The 23,307-nt window shown below is 38.5% G+C and overlaps 1 long non-coding RNA gene across 1 annotated transcript in view; it reads right to left on the minus strand.

Moving 5' to 3' along the window:
- Positions 1-298: 298 nt before the first annotated feature.
- Positions 299-23,307, minus strand: part of LOC103456791 (uncharacterized) — a 28,758-nt gene continuing 5,749 nt past the window's right edge. The window contains exons 2-3 of the long non-coding RNA XR_532321.2: positions 13,593-13,678; positions 299-679 (exon numbers count right to left, since the gene is read on the minus strand). This is a non-coding gene — a long non-coding RNA (uncharacterized LOC103456791). The remainder of the gene's footprint in view (positions 680-13,592; positions 13,679-23,307) is intronic.

Here is a 23,307-nt window from a genome sequence, read left to right on the forward strand (position 1 = left end):
TTAAATTTTTTTTTAGGGTGGGCTTTTTGGCCTGTGACTACTTTTGAGTCTGCAATTTTGTCCCACGTGACAAAAAGTTTGGACAGCCCTGACTTAAAGGTAAAACAAAATATAATTCCAATATATTTATAACCGCATGACGTTAATACAGTTCCTGTGTCGGTACAGTCAGGCTGCGTGTTGTTCTGAGCTTGATGAGAACCAAGCTGCAGTTTTTAAAGAAGAGGCTGATATATAAAGAGGAGATTAAGACACTGTCAGCATGCTGGAGGAGAATCCAGACAAAGTCCCACGTAGCTGTCTGGGCCATTAGGGTTCATCTTTATTAAAGCATTTAATGAGATCATTTAGCTAATTCTGATAAATCACACAGGATTTATGGAACAGATGCAAAGTTTTTACTTTTTTTTCCTCCACTGAAACTTCAAATTAGAAACGGCTAGGTTGACACTCTAAAAGTCATTTCTATAATTTGTCTCAATGATGGCGACACACTAAGTTCCTCCAGCAGTCATCTTCGTCTCCAGAATCTCAGGATTCCACTGTGATGCTGGAAAGTTGTATCCTGTTAATGGGGCCCTGCATGGTTCAGTTGGTGGAAGCATCTGAAGAAACTTTCGTACTCATTGCTCTTCTGGGTTCAGTTCCTGGTCTTCCTCCTCTGTTTCTACACAATCTCCTGTCAATTCACAGTTCAAGAAAGACCACAGAGTCACACAAATTAAAAATAAAAACACTGATGAGGAAAGCTGACATTTGAGGCACAAATTAAATATTTAGAAAAGCACCAATCAGAGAATTTCTGGTCCCTTTTGTGCTCATCCAGATTTCAGCAAACTCCAATTTCTCCATACTTTAAAAGTATTTCTTGAGTCCTTTCGACATAAGAGTTCATTTTAAGAGATTATATTTCTTAAATTTAAATTAGCAGAAGCCACATCACAGTTGTTTAGAGAGAGCAGTCATGGTGAAACAGGGCATAACGATTGTTTTAAAAGAAATAAAACATTATCAAGGAGTCTTCGCTTCCTAATTGTTATTAGCTACTTTCTTATTTCCATGGTGTCCGATGAGGTCCAATCAGGCCATGTACTGGTTACTTTTAGGATGTCAGCAGAACTGGCAAGCACAGGCTACCTGTGTTTTGTTTACATCCGCCTTAAGACAAAACGTACAGGGAACTCACAAAATACTTTCCCCTCTAAAGTTTCATGGTAATTACCATAAAGGCAATAAATAAATGTCACTTTTCTGCCACTTGCACATATATCAGCATCTTAATCTGCAGTCCTCCTTCTTAAATAATGGGACACCTCCATTAAACATGACAAAAGCCTGAGGTAGTATAGACATAAACTGCTGCCTTCGGGTACTTTAGCAATAATCGGATAAATCTTCACATAAAATAATTTCTCTCCTTGTAGCATGCATGAATAATCCTTCATGGTGACAGCAGAAGGAAGGGAGCCATGGGCATTGATCGTAGCTGTGATTGTAAGGAGGCACTGGATTGAGTCGCACAATCACCAGCAATTACATTGATTGGATGAATCTTCAATGGAGCATCGTGGCTAAACAAAGAGGAAGCAGTTGGAGACTTGGGAGGACAGTGCGAGGTGATGAATGATTCACTGTGTATTCTGCACCTGTAATTTAGTTTGACAAGCTGATGAGACTGCACTGCGCGCCTCACTGAATGCTAATATGCTTCCTGCACACTCTGTTCCAGATTAGAAACAGTCTCATAAGCTGTAAATCCGTGAGAAGTTCGGACATTTTTTATTTATTTATTCATTTTTTTTACATGCTGGGGGTTTTAATGAAACATCTAAGCTCACATCAGAAGCCCCTGCATGCAGAAGAAACTAAATTCTGACATATTTTGAGTTAAAAAGACAGATTGCTGTTCATCAACAAAACAATTTCATGTCCAAGTCTTATCGTTCCTTCACCTGTCCATCACTTTCTGCCAGTTTGCTCTCTGGCTAGGTGAAATAATATTCACCTGTCCACCTTTACAGGACCAATATGGCTATATCTTCCTTAGGTTCAGTTTAGTTTCTTTCTAATAAACATAAATACTTACATCTGTACATCCACTGCTTTTTACGTCTTAAGAAATACACTGGATTGTGTCAATGTATAACTTTCCTTTTTTCAGCAGGTGTAAATTAAGATCCAGCAAGACACCATAAGAAATATTTTTTTAATCTCTAAAATTTTTTTTGACATTTTTCAGACTTGGTAATAAAGTGGCACCAAACAAAACGGTGTAAAAATTGGTTTCCATTCCAGCATCGGCGTTCTGATTTTGTTCTAAACCTTTAATCTCTGTCCTTTCATCTTTTAATTAGAAAAGAGTGGCGGGAATCTTCAGGTAACTGTGTCGCATTAACAGTTTTATCAGACTCTGACCTCATGCTTAACTGGCTAAAATACCAAATCTTACCTGCAGCAGTTAGTAAAAGATAAAGTTAATTAATTTCATTTCTGTAGATAATTTGACTGAAATAACTCTGGTTGAAATTACTCCGCACTCATAGCTGGAAAATATGGCCCTAAATTATTTAACGCCCAAAATAGATGATGAATCTGATCAGAAACACAAGCTGCCATATTATAAAGTTTGTAAAATGGAGATAAAGTGGAAAGGAAGAACATTTTTCCACATTACAACAAACCTTCCTATAATTTTGGGGGGATTTTTGTGTGAAACATTAACACAGAGTATTTAATAGTAGTAAAATGGAATATACTCACCTGCAGCCTATCTGTGTAACTTTCTATTAGTGCACATTCCAGGGGCGCTGCCAGGAATCTTGGGGCCCCTGACAAAAAATTTGTTTGGGCCCCCCCCCATTTGCAGCTGCTGTTACAATTTTTTGAGTATTTGATCCATAAAAAGTGTCACAATTTTAAAGGCTTGCAACTTGCTTTCTTTGGTTCAATACTGATAATTAGCACAATATTTACAGCTCATGAATTTTACATCCAACAGTCCACGCACAGTATGCAAGTAGGTTGCTTAAATCTTTTCTGTTAGTTTTAGATTACTGAAATGTCTCTCCCCACGAGCAACAGTCAAAAGCAACGTGCAACTACACGTAAAGCAATCTAGACTTTTCAAAAAATGCTATGTAGTTGGATTTTATTCAAGCTGCAGTATATAAGTTTAATAAAAAATGTTTTCTCCATATTTGTTAAAGTTGTCACCGTAGCAGTTTGTTATGAGACAGATAATCTGTGAAAACAATCAATCTCCTCCACCTCCTTCCTGAATTACTATTACCAGCTAAAGTAATGCAACGTTCTGACCGAAACAACCAATCAGAACCAGGAGGAGGGTCTTAGTGCTGTCAATCATCCTCATTCACTCACTGCTAAATGTGTTAATGGTAGAGAAAAAACTTATCATTACAGGTAAAATGTTTATCTGCCATCATTGATAGTTATGCTAACTAGACTGAGCATTTACAACAGGCTATTCTAGCTGCAGCATAGCACAGAGTGATGGGGAGGGAGAATGAGCAGCACCATGAGATTGTGATTGACAGCACTAAAACTCTCCTGCCACTGACTGGTTGTTTCTAGAGAGCACTGGGAGAAGACAGAGGAAATAGATTTTTCACAGATTATCTCTCATACCAAACCGTCACAACATAACGACTGTTTTAACAAATACGTGGCAACATATTTTATAAAAGTTACATACTGCAGCTTTAATTTCACTTAGGAGAGGACAGGTCAGGAGGGACATGGGTTAGAGCTGCTGCTGACTGACTCATCTGTTAAGTGGTAAAAGGTACAGGGACAAGTTAAATATATGAAAGTCTTGGTAATGTTTTTCCTTAATTCATTAAATGCTAGTTAAAAGGAGGCAAACGATTAGCCTGTAGCTAAGCTAACTATGGTGAGGGGTTGATAATCTCACACAGCCTACCCACCTCTCGGAGAAAAACTGGGCTATAAATCAACACTCTTACCTTTTTCTCTCTCCCTATTTTTCTTTTTTTTTTTTGAAAACCTGACTTTATAATTTTTCTTAGCAGCATAGTAACAGCTACAGTCGTTCTTGTCTTCTACTGACTGCTGCTGATCACCGTCACCATCAAGCGCTCCAAGCAGGAACGAACCATTTCATGCAGATCCAGGGAGGTTCAGGGAAAATTTGGATGTGTGTTTTTTGGTCTGGGGGGGAACATAAAATGTTTTACTGCTAAAGACAATCTTTGAAAACACAAGATGATTTGATTTTGTAATTGACATGGCCCCCATTTTTTTTATTTATTTCTATGAACAAAAAATAAATTGCTTCGGGCCCCCTGCCGCTCAGGGGTCTTTAGAATCGTCCTAACTTTGCCCCCCTATACGGCGCCCCTGGCACACCCATCTGTTTTGTGAAGACTAGAGGTTAGAAAACATGAGAGAACAAATCGGACAGATCAGGGCCAAAGTGGTGAAGAAGCTAAAACCAGAGTTGGGTTTTACAGCAATGATGTAAACTTGAAGATCTCATGTAGCACAGTTCAATCCATTGTCTATAAAAATAAAGAGTGAAGCACAAATATTCTGAGACATGGCTGCTTTAGATCAAATTATGTGTGTTAGAATGGACCATGCACAGTCCAGACCTAATGGGATTTTATTTTTACTTTCTATCTGTGCAGCTGTTTTTCCGGTGGAAGCGGTACTGAATGAAAAAGAATGTCAAAGTTATCATGAATCATGTGCACAAAACATTTTAAATGATATGCCATTTTCCTTCAACTTTACACTCATGTATGACTTTTGGTCAATAAAAATCCAAGAAACTGTGGTTGTAACAGCAAAACTGCTGCAAGGCGCAACAGGAGAGGAGAATCTGTCAGAGAAGCTGTTGTGAGTTTTGCAACACAATCACTAACCTTCAAAGGTTTTAAACAATAAAACACAAAACCAGCTAGTTATGTCGTTTGCTCTGCTTTCATCAGAAACAACTAGCAGTTACTTATTACAAATCAGAAGTCAGCTTTTCAACTCATCAAGGCCGTGGAAGCATATGGGGTGTTTGATGATTTTCCAGTGATGTTGGAGGTCAGAATGATCAGTAGATGGTTCAAATGTGTCGAGGCCAGAAGCAAAACCTCCGGACGTCATTTCTCACCCGCTAAAAAGCCCATTATCACTTGCTCTTTGCAGAAACATGTGCCCATTCTTTCATGTCTTTTTCTTTCCCTTTCATGAAAGGTTAGCTGGAGATGTCTACAGCAGCCATGGTGGCCGAATCTTTGAGTTAAGGTTCTTGTTTGCAACAAATTCCCCGGACAGAAACTGCAAATAGTTTTCAAGAGACTCCAAACATTTTTCTTTTTCTTTACTTGTTGATTTCTAAAGAAACAAAAATAAATCTGAACAAACGACCTACGAGCAGTTATGAATCTGTTTAGTAAAACATATTAAAGAGTCATTTCACATTTACCCCCACTTTGTAAAACTATTAAAAATTAATTTATAGTTAACTGGGTTAAAATGGCATTGATTACTTTATATTCTGTTCTTTAGATAGATATGCATCTTCCTTCATTATGAATCCAAAATCTTAAAATGAAATTGTTGTTCTGGAGATTTGGTGACTTCAAGATGATGCTCTTTCCTGCTATTCTCCAAAATAAAAGTGTTTAATCTCCTTTGCGATTTTTCTCACTTTATTGTGGAAAAATAACCCCAAGTCCTTCAGTTCAAAAATATTTTTCCCTCCATGTCCTGAATTACATCAAGTTCTCACATTTTCCATTTCAAAATAAAATTAAATCTCTTTTTTACACTTCTTTAACACAAATGCTCACGTTAGTAGAGGCTGCTATACTACAGTTATTTACATAAAACATACAGAAATATACATAAATATGTAAACACTGAAGATGAACTTCTCTATCAGCTGCAAATGGAGTAAAATGTTAATCATTTCCAGTGCTATAGTTCTAAAACCGAGTTTTAATTACGATTTGAAACAGTTTACCTGATTAAAAATGAGAAAACTGTTACAGAATGTGAATTATTGTTTGCTTTGTTGTTGAATCTGGCTTCTATAAATTCATAAATACAGAGTAAATTTTGAACAAAGATTATTTTAAACAGTTTAGAAATAATTGTGTTTTGACGGAAGTCTAACATCATTTTGAATTGCCATTAATGAGATCTGAATTTTTCACCATGCTGAACTAAAATTATTTTAAAACTCAGTTTTTCTGTTGTGCCCTTCTCTTGAAATGTGAATGCAAGTTTTAATTCCCTGCAAGTCTGTCTTTCCTTTAACTCAACCCACTTATTTTACAAAAGGTTATAATTTTTTCTAGATTTTTTTAAACCAAAAGTCACTTCCCAGGTAAGGCAAATGAAACAAAACATAGTGCAAACACCATAGAAGCCTCTAACTGTGATTTATCCCATTGAAATTTCAGGTGTGTCATGAAAAAACACTCAAAATTCATGTCTGTCTATAAAACTTTACTTTCATGTCAATTTTTCCATGAATCTAGAAGAAGAAGTCCTGATTTTTTGATATGCGAGGCTGCAGTAACACTTCAGCTGCTGTGAGAACTGGAATAAAATCTTCATTCAAGTGCAATTTTCTCAGGTCAAGTTTGAAAATTGCTGGGAAATGTCCACGATGAATTGGAACAAAGTTTCAGTTCTTCAGAATCATAAGCTTTCAGAGCTCTGAGGTATTGCAAGAAAACCAAAAACACTTAACATCTTCCGCAAAAAATACATTGAGAAGCATTAAATTTATATTTTAAATATATTAAAATTTGTCTACGGTACAAAACACAAAATGATCAAAAACAGAAAACTAATGCATTAGCTTACATAACTGATGTTTCTCATCTGTGCTTCTTCAGCAGAGCTGTCCTTCCCCTGTTAAGTTAAGCAACATTTAAATTAATGTTGGCATAAAACAAATGTTAGTCTGATTGATTGTGCCGTCCCCTGGCAAGATGTTTAAACAGCATTTCTCTCTTTTAGTGGAAGAAGAATTACATTTGAGGAAATGTGCGTCTTCCACCCATCTGTGTGAAATGTGGCAAATTAATCTGAGCTGCTTTCTTTATTCTCAAGAGAGAAAAACGAAATATATATGAAGCATTCTCCACAGTGTTCATTTAGCAGCTTTACCAGTGGGAGAAATATTTCTTCACCGATTGTTTAAATTTGTCAGAAAGGTCAGTGGAGACGAATGAAGACAAAAATGGGTTTATATTGCAAGAATGGCTGCTAGACTTGACTGTAAGGTACTAAGAGTAACTAACCAGCTAAATTTCACTTTTTTAAAAATACTGGAGCGTACAACTTAACATTCGGATGTTGTTTTTAAGTTAAATAAAGCATTAGAAAATTATATATTTGACAGGAGCGTTTGCAAACCTGGAGGAAAAAGAGGACGGTGAAAACATGATGGTGTTTGCTACAGTCGGAGGTGGAGAAAATGCCAGGACTGGAAAGCATACATACTCTAAGAAAGATGTCAAAGTGTCCGCTGGAAGCCTGAGAGCAGTACACTTTGATAATAGCAGAGTCTGGACAAATGGTCAGTATGTCCTGCAGCAGCAGCACAACCTCATACCAGTATAACTATAGAGATTAGTCAGATGACCTATAACACTCTAACCATCAGCTTCATCAGTCAGGAAGGCCTTAAACCTAGTCTTAAAAATACAGAGGGTGACTGCCTCATGGACAAAACCTGGAGTCTGGTTCCATAGAAACTGTTTTAAGGAACTCTAGTAGAAACAAGCAGTGGAGCTGCAGTCTGAGAGGAGACGGATCCGTTGAGAGCATGAAACGATCAGATCTCCAATGTGAGACGAAGCGTTAATATTCAGGGCTGTAATTAAGAAGAACATTTGAAATCTGTACTCCGGCTTCTACAGGGAGTCATCCAGGAAAAGATACAACTGGAGAAAATGTATCTTTTTTATTTTCACTACAACAGAGTTTTGGATACGCTGAAGCAGTTTCCAGTGTTTTGTTCTTTTAGCCTTCCTGAGTGAGGAAAAATGTGCATTTATCACTTAAGAGCTACTGTAGATCTCTACAGCCTCACTTTAAAGCAGATTTATACATTTTCTTAACATCAGCATAATAATGAACTGGATCCGAAGCCATCCAAAATTTGACAAAGTGCTTTCACAAAGCGAAGGTCAGCATGTCCAACCCCTGACCCTGTGGTACTCCATTGGTAACCTTTTGTATGACGAAAATTAATCTTTAACATTAACAAAATATGATCCAAATGAACCCAGTGCTGTTCCTGTGAACTCTACCTCAAAGAGTTTGCATTTAATATGCAACTTTAAAGCTGATATTTATGATAACTGTAATTTCTCTTGGACAGTGCAGCTCCTTGCCTTTTTTCTACTTTCAGATTGTTGAGATGCTGTCAAGTCATAAGATTTAGTTCAGACAACTTCAAAATATCTATAATCTACATCGTAGCAATTAGATCATCTTCCTTTCATGAAGTCGATTTAGTTTTTCCACTTTTCTCTAAACAAACATTCTCCAACAGCAGTTCATACGGCCACTTTGTTTAAGCTACAAAATAACTTCACTATCTAAACCTTCATTTAAAGCTTTGTTTCATTTTTTAAACGCTTTACTCAAACCGAGTTAAATGTTGAATATAGAAAGATTCAAAAAGAAATGTGCCTTTCTGATGATTTTTTAAGCCTTAAATAAAATATGCAAAAGTCTAAATTATTCCAAATCCAACATCTAAATTATTCAAGTACTGAAAAAAAGAAGAAGAAAAAAAAATCCCCTCTTTTATAGAGGAAGGCGGTCTCATCCTGTATCTATATCCCATTGCTGCTGGTTACTTTAGCTGAGAAGACAATCATGATTAAGCTGCTTTAAATGGATAATTTGCGAGTAATGAGTGTAATTTTACAGGGTAATCTTCTCACAGAGTTCAGTCAGGAAAAAAATCAAGACGGATAATCAGCAGCTAAAGTCCTGCTATTAAAGTGATAGTAGGTGCATCCTTAGGTATGCCTACTTTAAGTGCCAGTGGCTTAGTTTAATCACAGTTCAAACCATATTTATTTCAATAAAATCACAAAATATTTGTGTTGCACATCTAATAATGGGATCATTTTGGTTGAAAATATACATCAACAAAACCTATAAAATGACATTAAACTGCTTGAGTTTTAAGCAGTAATGCACAAAGACATCAGACCAAAATGCAACATGCATGAAATTCATAATATTTAGTGCAAAATACAAGATTTCAGTTTAAAACTAAACAAATGAAGACTAAAATTATGCAAAAACAAAGCAGTATAAAAACAGGAACAAAACGCTCCAATGAAAATGATTGATTTCTAGCTCATTACGCTTTACTGTCAGTGATTTTGAAACTGAACTTGCTCAACCCTCCTAAAGTAGTTCAACATTTATTCAAACATCGTACATTTTAGATAGTCTGCAATCAGAAAAAATATATATTTATGTAAATACCAAATGCTTTTTTTGGCCACAGCATTAAAGTTTTATCTCAAATCTTCATAAAGTCTGTCCATGCGGGCACGTTGTCAAAAAACAGGGGCATAACTGAGATGTAAAATTAATTGGGAGTCAACGTGAATGAAGCAACAGCAATGCCGCAGCGAGGTTTGCATAATTCAGCAACCTCCAAACCTGTTGAGGGTTGACTGAGGTGAATTCTTGCAAAAAAAAGTTTAAAAAAATGTTAGGAGTAAAATTGCTCTTATCAGTTCATTCTCAGCCTGAGCAGTCTTCACCTGTTCTTTTTTTTTTTTTAATTCTTAAGATTTCTTCTACCTGCAGGTATTTGGAGAGGTTTCGGGGAAGCAGGCAGACATGTCGTAAGGCTGTGAAACATCGAGGCCAGTCTGTTAGGGCTGTCTCCCTCTGTCACAGTCTCAGCCGGTTCTCTGTTATCTGCACCGAACACATGTCCAACCGTGCTATTACACACTGACTGCTAATGGAGCATAAGACTGAGCTGGACCTCCCATTCACTGCTGGCTCCACTGCCGCCTCTCTGACTCCAACGCTTTTCTTCGTCGCTCTCCGAAAGAGACACAGAAAATGTGGCAAACAGCTTCTTCAAAATAAAAGGCGCCTACACAGTTTTCATGTGGAAAATCTGGACTTTTCCAGACTCATAGCTCAGGAGGTCTCAGTTCTTTATGAGTATTTTTAAAGATCACAATGAATTTGTGGCAGATAATTGTACTTTTGATACGAAACTTAAAAAAAACAAAAAAAACCGGAAAAAACTGTAGGGAGAGACAGGTGGGAAGGAGTAAAGAAAGAAGGATGTCTGAAGGGAAAATGTAATAAGAAGGAAGGACACTGGAGGAATGAAGGACAGAAATGTGGGATAAAATGGTAAAGAGGGAAAGAAGGGTGAAAGAAAGAATGGAAAGAATGAAAGAAATTCTGTCTTGTGAAAATGACCTTCTTATATTTCTTTTTAATTGGTATTAAATATGACTTAGTTTCAACTCCTCATTTAATTTGCTCCAAAATGTTCCACCATAAATTTTACTTCCTCCGTTGTTCTGATTGCCTCTAATAATCTTTATATAAAACATAAAGGAAACAAGGGAAGGAGGAAGGAATATGGAAAGAAAAGAAAATGCAAACCCAAGGAAGTATTGCCTGTAGGACACATGCAGGATGAATGTGATAGAGGAATGACGGAGTGATGGAGGGACGGTGAGATGGATTGAAGGAATAAGACAAGGGAACAAAATATGGTGGTACAAATACGTTTTCATACTTTGATTTTCTTTTCCCATCACCAATAAATACCTGGGAAATAATAAAATGTATAAAAATATAACCCACAACTTTCTAAACTTTTCCAAACTGTAGAGAAATCCTGAAACTCAAACAATGTGAATTAAAAACAAAAGAACAAAAAAACTCTTTATATAAAAAGCTCAAAGCACTTTTTCTATAAAAAGCCAGGTAGTTAAGAGTGTCAGAACAGAAATTGGTGTTGCTGCCTTTGTATCGGATTCTGTTTGGTCTGAATTTCTTTCTGCAGGTCGCGATTGGAGCCGCGGCATATTCCAATTTCCTTCCTCTGTTTTTCTGACTGCCTCTAATAACACAGCGGGATGCTGCAGCGGAGACTGTTTACAGCCTGAGAAGGAGGCGAGTCGATGCATTTAATGTCACTCCATGATGTTTTGGTCTCGACTCTCATTCCCATGGCCACTCACACACACACACAAACACGCACACACACACACACACACAAGAGGACTGTCACTCTAATCCTTATCGTGGTTCTCTGTGATTGGAGTCTGTCGTCGGAGGTATTGGGAAGATGTCAGGGAAATATGCTGGACTGGTTATTAGGACTCCGGAGAGCTGACATAGACAAAAATATGCGCCCTAAGAGGGGAAACCTGTTTATTCTTGTTTTCACGTTGTTCCCATGTAGCGTTCCAAGGAAAGTTATTGAAATTAGAGGCAAACAGTTTGTAGAAACGCCTTCAGCAGCAGGTTCAAGCTTTTAGGAAAGTTTCTCTATCATCTTTACACATCTAGACACCGGAAGTAATGTTAATTAATTATTTGTAAAAAGAGAAATATGTGAAGCTTAGTCAGCTTGATCCATCTACAATTCCATCAATTCCTTAAGCAGGTGGAAAAAAACACCCGCACAGCATCTTGCAGTCAAAACAATCGCATTTAGCACAAGAAGTTAATTTCTCTTCTTCCCAGATGTCCATAAATAACCAGGTTTAGGATGTGATCATCTAACAGAGCTGTAGATTCCTGCAGCTCATCCAGAGTTACCATGGGCCTCTTGGTTGCTTCTCTGATTAATGCTCTACTTGGAAGGCTTGTTGGTTTCACTGGACAGTCATTTCTTCACAGGTTTTCTGTCAAATGATTGTCAGATAAAGGATTACCAGTGTGGCCTATAAAGGTCAGTGCTTGGGAAATTGTTTTACAGTGAACTCCCACCTATCCATGGTTCAGCATTCACAAATTTTTCTGTGGTCGCAAATCCAAATTATTCGTGGAAAGAATTTCTGTAGCACAAATCTAAAATATTCGAAAGACAATGTAGCTGTGGAAGCTGAAATACCGAGACGCAAAGCTAAACGCTACTGGTTGGTGTTTGCAGAGCAGCAAACACAGAGGTGCCTTTCTTCTACTTGGTGCTAATTAGCTGAACACCAAAGAGTCTAGAAAAGGTTTCCACTGTGCATATTAATGCTTAATAAGATATATTTAGTATTTATTTAAAAAAGAACGTTGTCAGAGGAAGCCTAAAGTATTTGTTGAGTTTAGCTATTTGCAGGCGGCTGTGCTCCTGATTGCCCATGTATGTTCGGGGTTTACTGTATGTTAGCTTCCCAGCTGCATCTCTGACCTCTCTGGTTCGTCCTCTGGCCTTTATGCCGCACTTTGTTCACCAACGTTCTGTTTTTTTTTACATTGATCATGTTACTCACATGAAGACTCCAGTGTTTAATTAAGATGCATTTTAATGCATTCCAAAGCACTACATTTCATTTAGAGATATCAGTGGCTAAATACATGAGCATATCACATTTTTTGTGATTGTTTTGCATATTTTTCTCCATTTTACAATGATGCACAATTTTGTTGTTTTGTCACATAAAATCCAATTGAAATACATTGAATCTGGCTTGAAAACATGGCAAATTGTTCTCGGCATCTTAGCAAGGAGTTGCATATTTGTTGTTTCCTGTATTTATTTGGACCTTCCTTCACTCAGCACATATCGCAAGCCCACAATTTATAATTTCTGTGTCTTCAGTCTTATTTTTATGCCTCGAACACCTTTCTCTTGTGAGGCCTCTTTAACAAAACCATTAATAACAGTGGGTAAGAAAAACAAAGAAACATTACATGGGAGCATTCAGCATCGCATTCATCATTGTTTCTGATTTATTCTGTGTGCCAAAAACATCCCTGAGGCCTGTTGCTCTAAACAAAAGTCAGCAGGAAGAAAAAGGACTTGGTGCATGACAGTGACCAATGAGCACAGCTGCAGCCTCTGGCTGAACCCTGGGCCCATTTAATCGCCGTTCCTCACTTTCTAATCAGTCCATGTGACAGGCTGAACATGCTTCCAGATCTGGCAAACTGCATCTCAACATTAATGCTTCTTTAATTTGCCAAGAGTTGCCAGATTTCTTATAAATGCAAGTGTTAGTGGAATCTGACCTAATTAGTGCTGATTTGCGTCAGAATACATTTTTAAAACTCATTGAGCTTTGGAAAGTCATTTCAGCCACAGCTACTAATAGCTCTATCCAATATTCATAACATAATATGCAATATATTAATCATGGTTTTTACAGCGTTCTGAAAAAGGCATCTGAATTCTCCACTCTGTCTCTGAGATGTGTTGCATTACGTCTACTAGCTCCTGAAATTAGCTGAAATGACTTAATGTTTTAAAATATTTACGCTTCTGTTCACTGCACTGTATTAGAGGATGGATTTGGAATAATACGTTTTGCTTCAGTGCATTACAAAAAGACAAATGAGCATTTTTTTCCCCACATGAATATGCAGATCAAACCTACCCTGGCAGTCAAAGGTCAGGAGGCACCTGGACAGGTCATCGCTCCGTCACAGGGGTCTTCAGAAAGTTCACTGATTACAACTGGGGCTGGGAGGAAAGAAAACAAGATTTAGATGATTAGGTTACAAAATATAAAAATCTGCTGTAAATCTGAGGCAGCCTGGCTGAGCTAGAAGTCACAATGTTGGAGCTGAAGTATTAGATATAGTGGATGATGTCAGCATACAGAGCTAGATCGTCACAGGCCTCCAATTTATGCTTGAATGTTAACACAGACCATAAAGCTGGAATTAATTGTTAATTGAGAACAATAACATTCAATTTGATTTGACAGCTTCAACATAAATCTTTAACTTTTTTTTTTAATTTAAAGGGATTAATGACTAGCTGTTACAACATACTTTATTTGAGAAACGTACTACTGTAGACTCTTTAGCTTTTATAAATAAATTATTGCCACCTGGATGTTGCAATGTTTACCCTGCAATGCATCCTGGGTAGATGGCATTTGCTAGTTGCTAAGGCGACAGCTCTATCCTGACAGAACAGTCATTTTATGACAATAAAAAGATCAACAAATATATAGAACAATGTCTATTTGTCAAAGTGTTTTAAATACTTGTGAGTAGAAACAATTAGGATCGTTTCTATAGCTCCTACATAAAATAAATGTAGGCAAGACACATTTTCCATAGAAGCATTTTCTATATTATCCAAGGGATTGGTGTTTTATGAGACATTTAAAAAATGTTTCTTGCAGAGGAAGCCTTTGGCTAATTACAGACCAGATCAGGTAATGTGGAGATGAACTGGATTTTTTCACACCTCAGTCTTAAGTTCTTGTTTCTTTGCCAATTAAAATGATGCCAGTTGGATTGATGTGTTACTCACTTGGCTGCAGTTGTTCTAACGTGATATTTTTACACAAATAAACAGAGATGTGGGCCTTGCTCGCCTCCCGGAGTTTGTTGCCGGCCAATCATCTCCTCCCCCTTTCCAATTATTCCTCCAGATGACAGGAACAAAGCTGTGGTTTGACCTCCATCTTGTATAAATAGGACTGGCTTCTGAAACAAGCATTTTTTTCTTCCCTCCCCTGTATGCAGCTGCAAACAAGCCATTCTGTTCTTTGCCGCTCTCCATTTATCGTCTGCATAAATGCAGCCTCATTGTAGCAATCTGAACGTGTCGCAGTGACTCCGAGAAGCTCTCCAGAGACAGAGGAAGAATAATTACCACTTCTATTCCGGGGTGAACAGCAAAAAGGGTCGTTCAGGAATTCTCAAGTGGTTCGGGAGCGCTAAGAGCCGACATGTGTGAGCTTTTAAAGCAATGAAGGCAGGAACCGTTCTTCATGATTCACTTAGTCCTGCATCATGAGGTATTTGTCAACTTAGAGCTTTGGTTTTAAATTCTAAGTTTCTTTTTACATACAACTCAGATTTGGGAAATTTGAAGTACTCACTGCGCCTTGCACAACTTTTTACACACCAGTTAAAGACGCTGCACAGCATATGAGGTGCGACAACAAAGTGGTGCAGCTCACGCTGACCAGACGGGATTTTCCAACAGCTGCTCTTTTATGGTGCATTCAAGAATATTTTTTACACTGCACAGTCTAAAAATAAAACAGTCAAGTGTTTTAATTCAAAAATCTTTGCATTGTGTAACTAAATATTGTTAAATCAACAACTTTGTGCATTTTAAAGTGGATTTATTGTTTTATAGTCCATCTTAGAGTTTAAATTGGGCCTGAAAAAAACTACAAAAAAGTCAGATATTGAGTCTGAACCCCATCCAACCCGACTACTTTAGAGCTAATTAGAGACACGTTCCAAAAGTAAATAATAAGTGGTCTGGAATAAGTAGATGTGGAAGATTTAACTTCCAGACCGAAAGACTTTTTAGCGTAACATCTCCCATTTTTAGCTTTTTTTTTTAAAACACCTTCTAGTTCCATTTTGTCGCTTGTTGTAACCGCAGGGTGACTCTAGTGCAAACCTCTGGGATGTGTGATTGATGGGAGCGGAATCAGGGTGTAGCCCAATCAAAGTTCAGGCCGATATCTAAATGAAAATCTGTGGCAAGACTTGAAAACTTCATGTTCAGATGTCTTTTACCTAATGTGTGCAATATTATTTTGCAAAGCATGAACACAAATGTCAACATCATAAATGAATTTGACACAATGTTGAAAGATGTCGTTTCTGCTCTGCAAGACATTTCTGTGCTGGTAAATTAGACTTTTGTATATTTAGGAGTTTAAAGATGTTTTTTTAAGCATATTGGCCATAAAATGAACCAGAAACTATTATTTCTCTCACTGAAATCAGTATTTTTGGTGCTCCAGGATTGAATTTGCATATGAATTGATTAGATTGATTATATTTGCCAACACTGTCTACCAGGCACGTTCCCATGAAAAGAACATTTTTATCACATTGATTATCTGCTCAGAAACATCTAATTTCATGATTGTCCTATACAGTTTTCCTGTGTGAATAAATTAATCAAATCACAAACGTGTCTTCTGGCAAAAATCAGACGAGCTCAGACTCTCTTCGGGGAGGGGAAGTATCCATTAGTCAGGACCGTGATTTGATCTCTACTGTCAATGACAGCAATATGCGGAGAGCTTATTGCTTCGCTGAGCAGCATAAGGGGCATTTGCTGCAATCACACCGTGCCTCTGCAGAGCTCTCCTGTTTGCTTTCTGGGCCGAAAGCAGCAGATCTTTGAGATCTTGTTACTGGTTGATGTTTAAGTCCAGCCTGTCCTTGAGACTCGGTGATATGTTGGATTGTTTCGCCGTGGCCTTGGAAAATGACTCAGCATTTCTAACGGGCCTGAAAAGAGCTCTGCTGTATTTCAGCCAACGGTCTCCTCAGTCAATTAAAGGTGATGGGTTGAAGTGAGGAACTTGTGATTTATGTGTCCAGGGTTTGGCTTGATGTTGTTATTGCAGTGCATCATTTCCAGGTCAGAAGCAACGTTTTTGTCACTGACGCAAATGAGGTCATGTTCAAAAAAGTTCATTTCACTCTGACTGTCAAGCCCCTTGGAAATGTGATAAGCACAAGTTCTCCTCAGAATCATTCTAGGAATATTTATTTGCTTCTTGAAAAATGTTTTCATTCTGCAAGTTAATGTTTGACACATTTGCATCATGTTGGATTTCAACAATTGAATTTTCTGTGTACAGCTCATGTTACTATACTCCCTTGGCAGTTTTTGGTGTTTTTCTTTCATCATTATTTTGGCTACGTTGATGTAAACAGTATATCATGTAACCCAGTTGTGAATTTTGGGGTAAATTTAAGCTTTTCTATAATTTTCTGCTCTCTACTTCACATCCTTTCATATTACATTTCGATGATTTTAGATTAAATCAATGTTGCTTCCAGGCATGAAAAAAAAAAGACATTTGGATTTATAGACTTTAATCACAAAATCTGGCATTCAGTTTCCAAATAATTAGGTTGATACTTTGGATCCTAACGCTAATAAACGGTAAACTTTGACCACATTGAACACTTCCTTTCCCCCGTCAGTTGAATTTGGTACATTTGCACAAAATGCTGTCAGTCATGTGTCACTTTCCTGTTCAGAAGTTCGGAAGCAGGCCTGCATGCTTCTGCAGAGAAACATAATGAAGGAAAAAAAGGTTACTGTACTATTTACAGAAGCAGTGCTCTGTAGACTCGGCGGGGAATATGCTTCTATGATTTACAGTTCTCATAAATGTGCTTTTAGTGATATTGCAGAGCTTGGAGGGAATTTGGTGCGGCACACGTTTCAAATGAATTGTCCATCAAAGATATCTGCTCGGTCCGTGGTGGGCTGACCTGAGATGAAGGTCGAGGCGGGGTGTGGAGGCGGTAAGAGGGGAAGATGAAAGTATTCACAAGGTGTGGTTTCAGATTTTATCATCTTGCAACTGGTGAAAAACTGACTTATAATGGTCTTGGAAGATCATGAGCCTAAAATGTTGAGCGTCTGGGAACTTTTAAGGAATGCATGACTTCCTTTTCACCTCCAATGTAAATGTGATGCATTTTCTATACTATTCAAAATGGGAAAGACAGCAAAACACAGCAGCCAACTAAGAAAAATGTGTGTTGATTTTTATAAATCAGGAAAATTTCCAAATCTCACTGTTATAGACTTGCAGAATAGAGTGATATTTTAGAGTCCCCAAGAGCGTAAAAGCAATTTATTTTAAGGATATTGTACACATCTTAGCAAGACTGGCATTAATCATAAAGGGGGTAATATATTTGTCCATGGGGCAGCCTATATGGTGAGGAAACTGATAATACTTATGCATAGTGAGGAAAATAAGTAAAGTTATTACTTCAACTGGTATTTCTGTCCCTAAAACCAAAAATCAAAATGGAAGGAATATGTTAAAGTTTTCAAAATTCCTCCAACAAAGCATGCATGTTAGGTTAGTAGGTCTCTGAACAATTAAATTAAAAGTGAGATTATTCTAACATTGTAAGTGTGAGATTCTCCTGCTGCAATAAGAGATTGTCATCTTTAAGCCTTTTCACACGTCTTCACCGGTGGTGTGGAAAGGAGACGCTATTTTTACTTGTATAAGCAATTAAAACAAATACAAATAACACTGCAGCATCTCCGTCATTAAGTTTTATCATCTGGTCGTCCTACTCCCTCCTGTTTGATAGCTGAAGAGGTTTATGAGGTGTGTCTCGGTGCTGAACTGAGTCGACACTCCTCTCGGCTTCCATGTCTCCGTCCTGCAGGCCGGTCAGAGTTCATCACCACGTGTGAGATGCTTTACACAAAAAAACCCAAAAATAAATAAAACAGTAGAGAAAATGATGGTCGCCCAGGAGCGGGTGTTAATAAGACTTTCACCTATATTCCCTGCTTCTTGATTACAACTCGTCGGGATGCGGAATAGCAGTTAGGGCTGGCGGAAACCGGAGTTTTCACCTCCATGAGAACATGACTAAGAATAATAGAACTCAGTGATGCGCTGCGGCTGCCCGCGCTGTTGTGCACAACAACACTGATTAGATTACGTCTCTGACTAATGGTCACTTCCCCTCCCTCCGAGGAGAAAGTGAATCTCTATCCGATAACCAGTCTTCCATTCAGCCCCGAATCTGTCCGCCATTTCCTTTAGCTGGACTACATCCATCCTATGTGCGACGTCAGACTTCATTTGGTTTGCTTCTCTTTTTTTGTCACAAAACAACAAATGTGCGCATACAAGAGGCGCTTGCCATGTCTTCTCACGTGAAGAGGTACAACTCAATAACATCAACTATGCAGCAGAACGCCGAGCCAACACGCAGTGCAGCTTGCTCTTTGCAAAGTGGTTTTAGCTGCTTGCATAAAATCCCTATTCCCTGCAGAGTCTAAAGAGTTTCACTCTCCCTGCACTCTAACCTTTACTTGTTATTCCTGAGTTTGTTTGCCCCGACATTATTCCCACGAGGATCCCTCAACACTCGGAGTTAAAACTTCAGCAGTATTTGCTCATTGTTTACGGTGCGTTGCAAAAGTATTCATTGGCAGCAGAGTTGAGTAAATGGGCTGCAGTCATGAGAAATGTGCCAAATCCTGATTAATTGCTTCTTGTGCTACAATTGTCTAAATTTTACATTGCGTTATTTGTTCCTCACCCATAAACTCCATTTAGTGGTTTATGGGTGAGGAATATTTTCTTGTTCACTGAATTATTTTCCAATTGTTTTGTTGTTCCCAGTTGATGAGTTTCCAAGCAAATTTCAGTTCACCTGTAGTCATGAAGAAACTGATGTAATGTTATTCAGCATATAGTTAACATATAAGGTTCACGAGGCGTTTTGACAAACAGGAGGTTTTTGATTCATTAATAAAAATTTGTTACGATTTATTTTGGGATTTTAAAGCACTTTTTGGGAGAATCGTCTGGGGTTTCCAATGAGTTGGATGCTTAATAGAAAACATCTGTTCCAGCTCCACAGCATTATCACCAACAGTCTGTCGATAGAGTTGACTGGTAATTTGGCTTGAAAACACCCCGGTGCAGAGCATGCAGCTCTATCTGGCCGCCATCTGAACCAGCGCCGCATCAGCTGGATGCGGGCGCGCCTATGTGTACATTTTTGTGTAAATGTTTGGCGTCTCCCATCTGATGTTTGCTCGGTTAATCAATAGCAGCAATGCTCCACTCAGACGACAGCAATTCAGACATCCCTCTCAGCTAACCTCAATCAGATTAACACCGAGAATCAGTCATGTGTACACACTTGCCTCCTGGCTATGATTTGAAGCCCTGGGATGCTGGCTGCCTCACCGCTGATGGAGAGAACAGCCGAAAATCTGCACAGCTAGCTGGTAATTTCAACAGAATAGCATCGGATTCAGATGAGAAGAACACAGTTACAGTCTTATAAGCTCTAAGCTTAATTTTTTTTCTGTAAATCAAAACGTATACACTCGGTATTGAAGCTCTCCAGCAAGCAGGTGCGTAAGATCTCTCAGTAACTTTCTCTTGACTCCAGAAATGCATAAATGAGCAGCAGATATTATGTTCAAACTGGCAAATGGCTGAATACAAACATTAGCCGCAATCATAAAAGCCATTTCTTGGATGACTTCTATCAGCAAGAGACAATTGTGCGCAGCGTAGAGGCATCAGCGTGAACTGTCATTTCCAACAGGGTAAGAGAAAACACTTTTTCTCCTCTACATTTGGAATTGTTTCCTAATTCCATCCCTGCCTCCTCAGCCATGTAATGCCATTCTCTCATAATCAGTTGAGGATTTAATTTCACAGAAAGGATTCAAAACAAATGGCTCCAAAAGCCATTTGCCATTCACCACATTCATCCATCTCTTTCTCATTGAAAGACACTCGGCAAGGTTTCCCTGTTCTCCAGAAAGCCATTTAATTTACTGAACCCTTTCCTGCTGGTTTATTTTCCTTTTTTCGCTTTCCTCCCACGCTGCGTTTTGGACAGAGCTGGAATCGGAGTGCTCATTTTAGGAACAAACGTAACAAAAAGAGAAGAAAAAAATAAATAAATCAAACTTCTGCTGGTTTTTGCTTTCCCACTGGGAATCAGTTCCAGTCGACAAGTCAACACAGCCAGGTACTGACTCTAATCAAAAGTAAAGGCTGTGCAATAACCGTTAACAATGACAGCCAACACTGAGCAGCTAAGAACACGCTTTCACAGCCTCACTTTACTTTAAGGCTCTCATGTTATTATCTTTCAATCACGCTGAGATTCAATGCATTAGCAATCAATCACGGTGAAACCATTTCCTAAAATCTTTTTCATTAAAAAAAAAAAAAAAAACAACCTTAAAATCCTGTAGTCATAAACACTTGTGCAATAAAAAAAATGAAAGAGATTTGAACACATGAGGGTTGTGGAAAAATGCTTTGTTTTTTCGTTGTTTTGGTTCTGGCTTGAGGTTGCACGACCTTCATCCAGCGGAGGAGGAGGATAAATAGTTCCTGTGTCGGGTGGGCGGAATTGATAAAACCTCAAAAAGTTTCGCAAAGTGACACCAAAATTGCACGAGTTCACATCACGCAGTAAAAAAAAACATCGACATTATTTGCGTATTACTGTGCAGAAAGATCAATTGATCGATTTGGAAGCAGAAAGCTGGCGTATCGGTCACGTATGAGCAGCATGGGCGACTTTGGGTTCAGGACCCATTTCAGCAGGACGCTGACCTTCAGCATGACGGCGATTGATGAGACTCTCCTGGATCCTAAAGGGCTGCAAACGGTTTGTCCAGGAACAAGTGGCAGAGAATATATTTTAATCCTAAAAGCAGCAGCAGCAGCAGGAACTCAGACATTTTTTTTATTTCCCTATCAGACAGTCAATGGCATTTAAGCAATGTAAATGAACATGGCAGTCCATTCATTTTACCACCTCATTATCAGTGCTATACAACCCTATTCAGCTGAACTCTGCTGGGAATTGAACTTCTGTTTATTCATACCGGCTGTCACATTCACCTCTGCTGTCAGATGAAAAGAAAGCATCACTGAATTGCACGACTGCAACACAATTTCTCAAAAAGTTCATTTTCCACAGATAAGTGCTTCCTTCTCGCTTCTAATCACATATCAAGAGTCGGCAATGACTTTCTCCCCGCGCTGCTACATTAATTATGTATTCTCTGGTAATTTTCATTAATTACAGAAATGCCTGCAGTTAATCATCATTATTCTCTTTTCGTATTTGGGTTATTTTCTGCATTCAGAGGTCGGAGGAACTTGCACATGTTGATAAGAAATCATCACAGGGATCTTTTCAGCAAAGTATGAAGGGAAAGCAGCTTCAGGAGCAGAAAGAGTGGAGCGACCCGCGGCGACTTAAATGACTCCTCTGCATCGAGCGCACACCTAAGGTCTGCAAGTATGAGCTAAATTATAAAGTTGTTTGCTAGTATTTATGTCTGACATACAAGAAGAAATGTTCTGCAGAACATTTTTAAAAAATAAATCCAGTAGTATTCAATACTGACAACCAAAGAATCAGTCAAGACTTGGAAAAAATTTTTGTTGGCAACTTGTTGAAAACCAACGACAAAAATCTTGCTGTGGTAATCGACGAACATTTACGTCTTTAATTAGAGAGCTTTATTTTTTTCCCATCATAGGTAGTGAGGCTGTTGTGACACCATCTGATGCTGCTGGTTGTTACAGCAGGGATTTAAAATTGGGACAAACATGTTGATACCCTGCTGTGGGCACTTGGGGTGTTACCAGATAAAATATGTTGCGTTTTGTGCCGCAGAATATGAATGGCTACAACTTCATAACATGCATCGCTCCCTGTAAGCCTACTGCATCAGCTATGCTAACTTTCTCCTGTAAAAACAAACCTGGATGGGAAACGACACTTCCCCTTCTAAAAACAAATAAAAAATTGGCGGGCGTGACGTCCTTCCCAGCTCTGAGCTTCGATCACCGAGTCAAAATGAGTGCAGGATTAATCATTAGGGGTCATTACAGGTCATTGTGATGAAGGTTTTTTGTTTTGGTTTGTGACAAATGTGTGTACTGTGACTTGACATTAACAATTAAATGTGATACAAAACCTAATTTTGACCAAAATAATGTTTTCAGAACTTTCTGACTAATCCTCTGCCTCTCTGTGAGTCTGGAAATCTAAACCAAACACCTTCGAGTTATAGAAGCTGATAATGATTTTTTTCCATCTGTCTGGCTGTCAGCAATCCAACTCCTCTGCTGTAACTCATGATTGCAATAAAAGAACAATGCAGATCCACGCCACTGTTTATCATCTCCAGCTTTCAGACGCAAACCTTTGTGAGAACAAAAATGGCTTGTATCAAACAAGCATCAACCCCACAACAGGAACGCTCTGGCAAATCCCAGCCTATTGTTTATGCTGCACTAATCCGGGGCGCCGTCTCTCGCTGCCGGATTTATTCCACTTTGCTTCTAATTAGCATATTTGATTATGCAAAGGAATTCTCTTGATTTGCCGGGCCTTTCTGAGAGCCTTCATTAATTTCCACCGATGAGGATTACTCTGATCACAATAACGTGGTAATCGGTTGAGTGGCGCATGTGGAAATCACAGGCCGCCTTGTTTGGATGCCAGTTGTATCTGTCCTGAATGAATAGTGGTGATTTAGCTTGAAAGGTCACATCCACGCCGGGCGGAGGATCGGGCGCGCCACGGTGCATGTAGATTGCTGCTTTG

This window comes from Poecilia reticulata, linkage group LG20 (assembly GCF_000633615.1).
Source record: "Poecilia reticulata strain Guanapo linkage group LG20, Guppy_female_1.0+MT, whole genome shotgun sequence".
In the NCBI taxonomy this organism is placed as follows: Eukaryota; Metazoa; Chordata; class Actinopteri; order Cyprinodontiformes; family Poeciliidae; genus Poecilia; species Poecilia reticulata.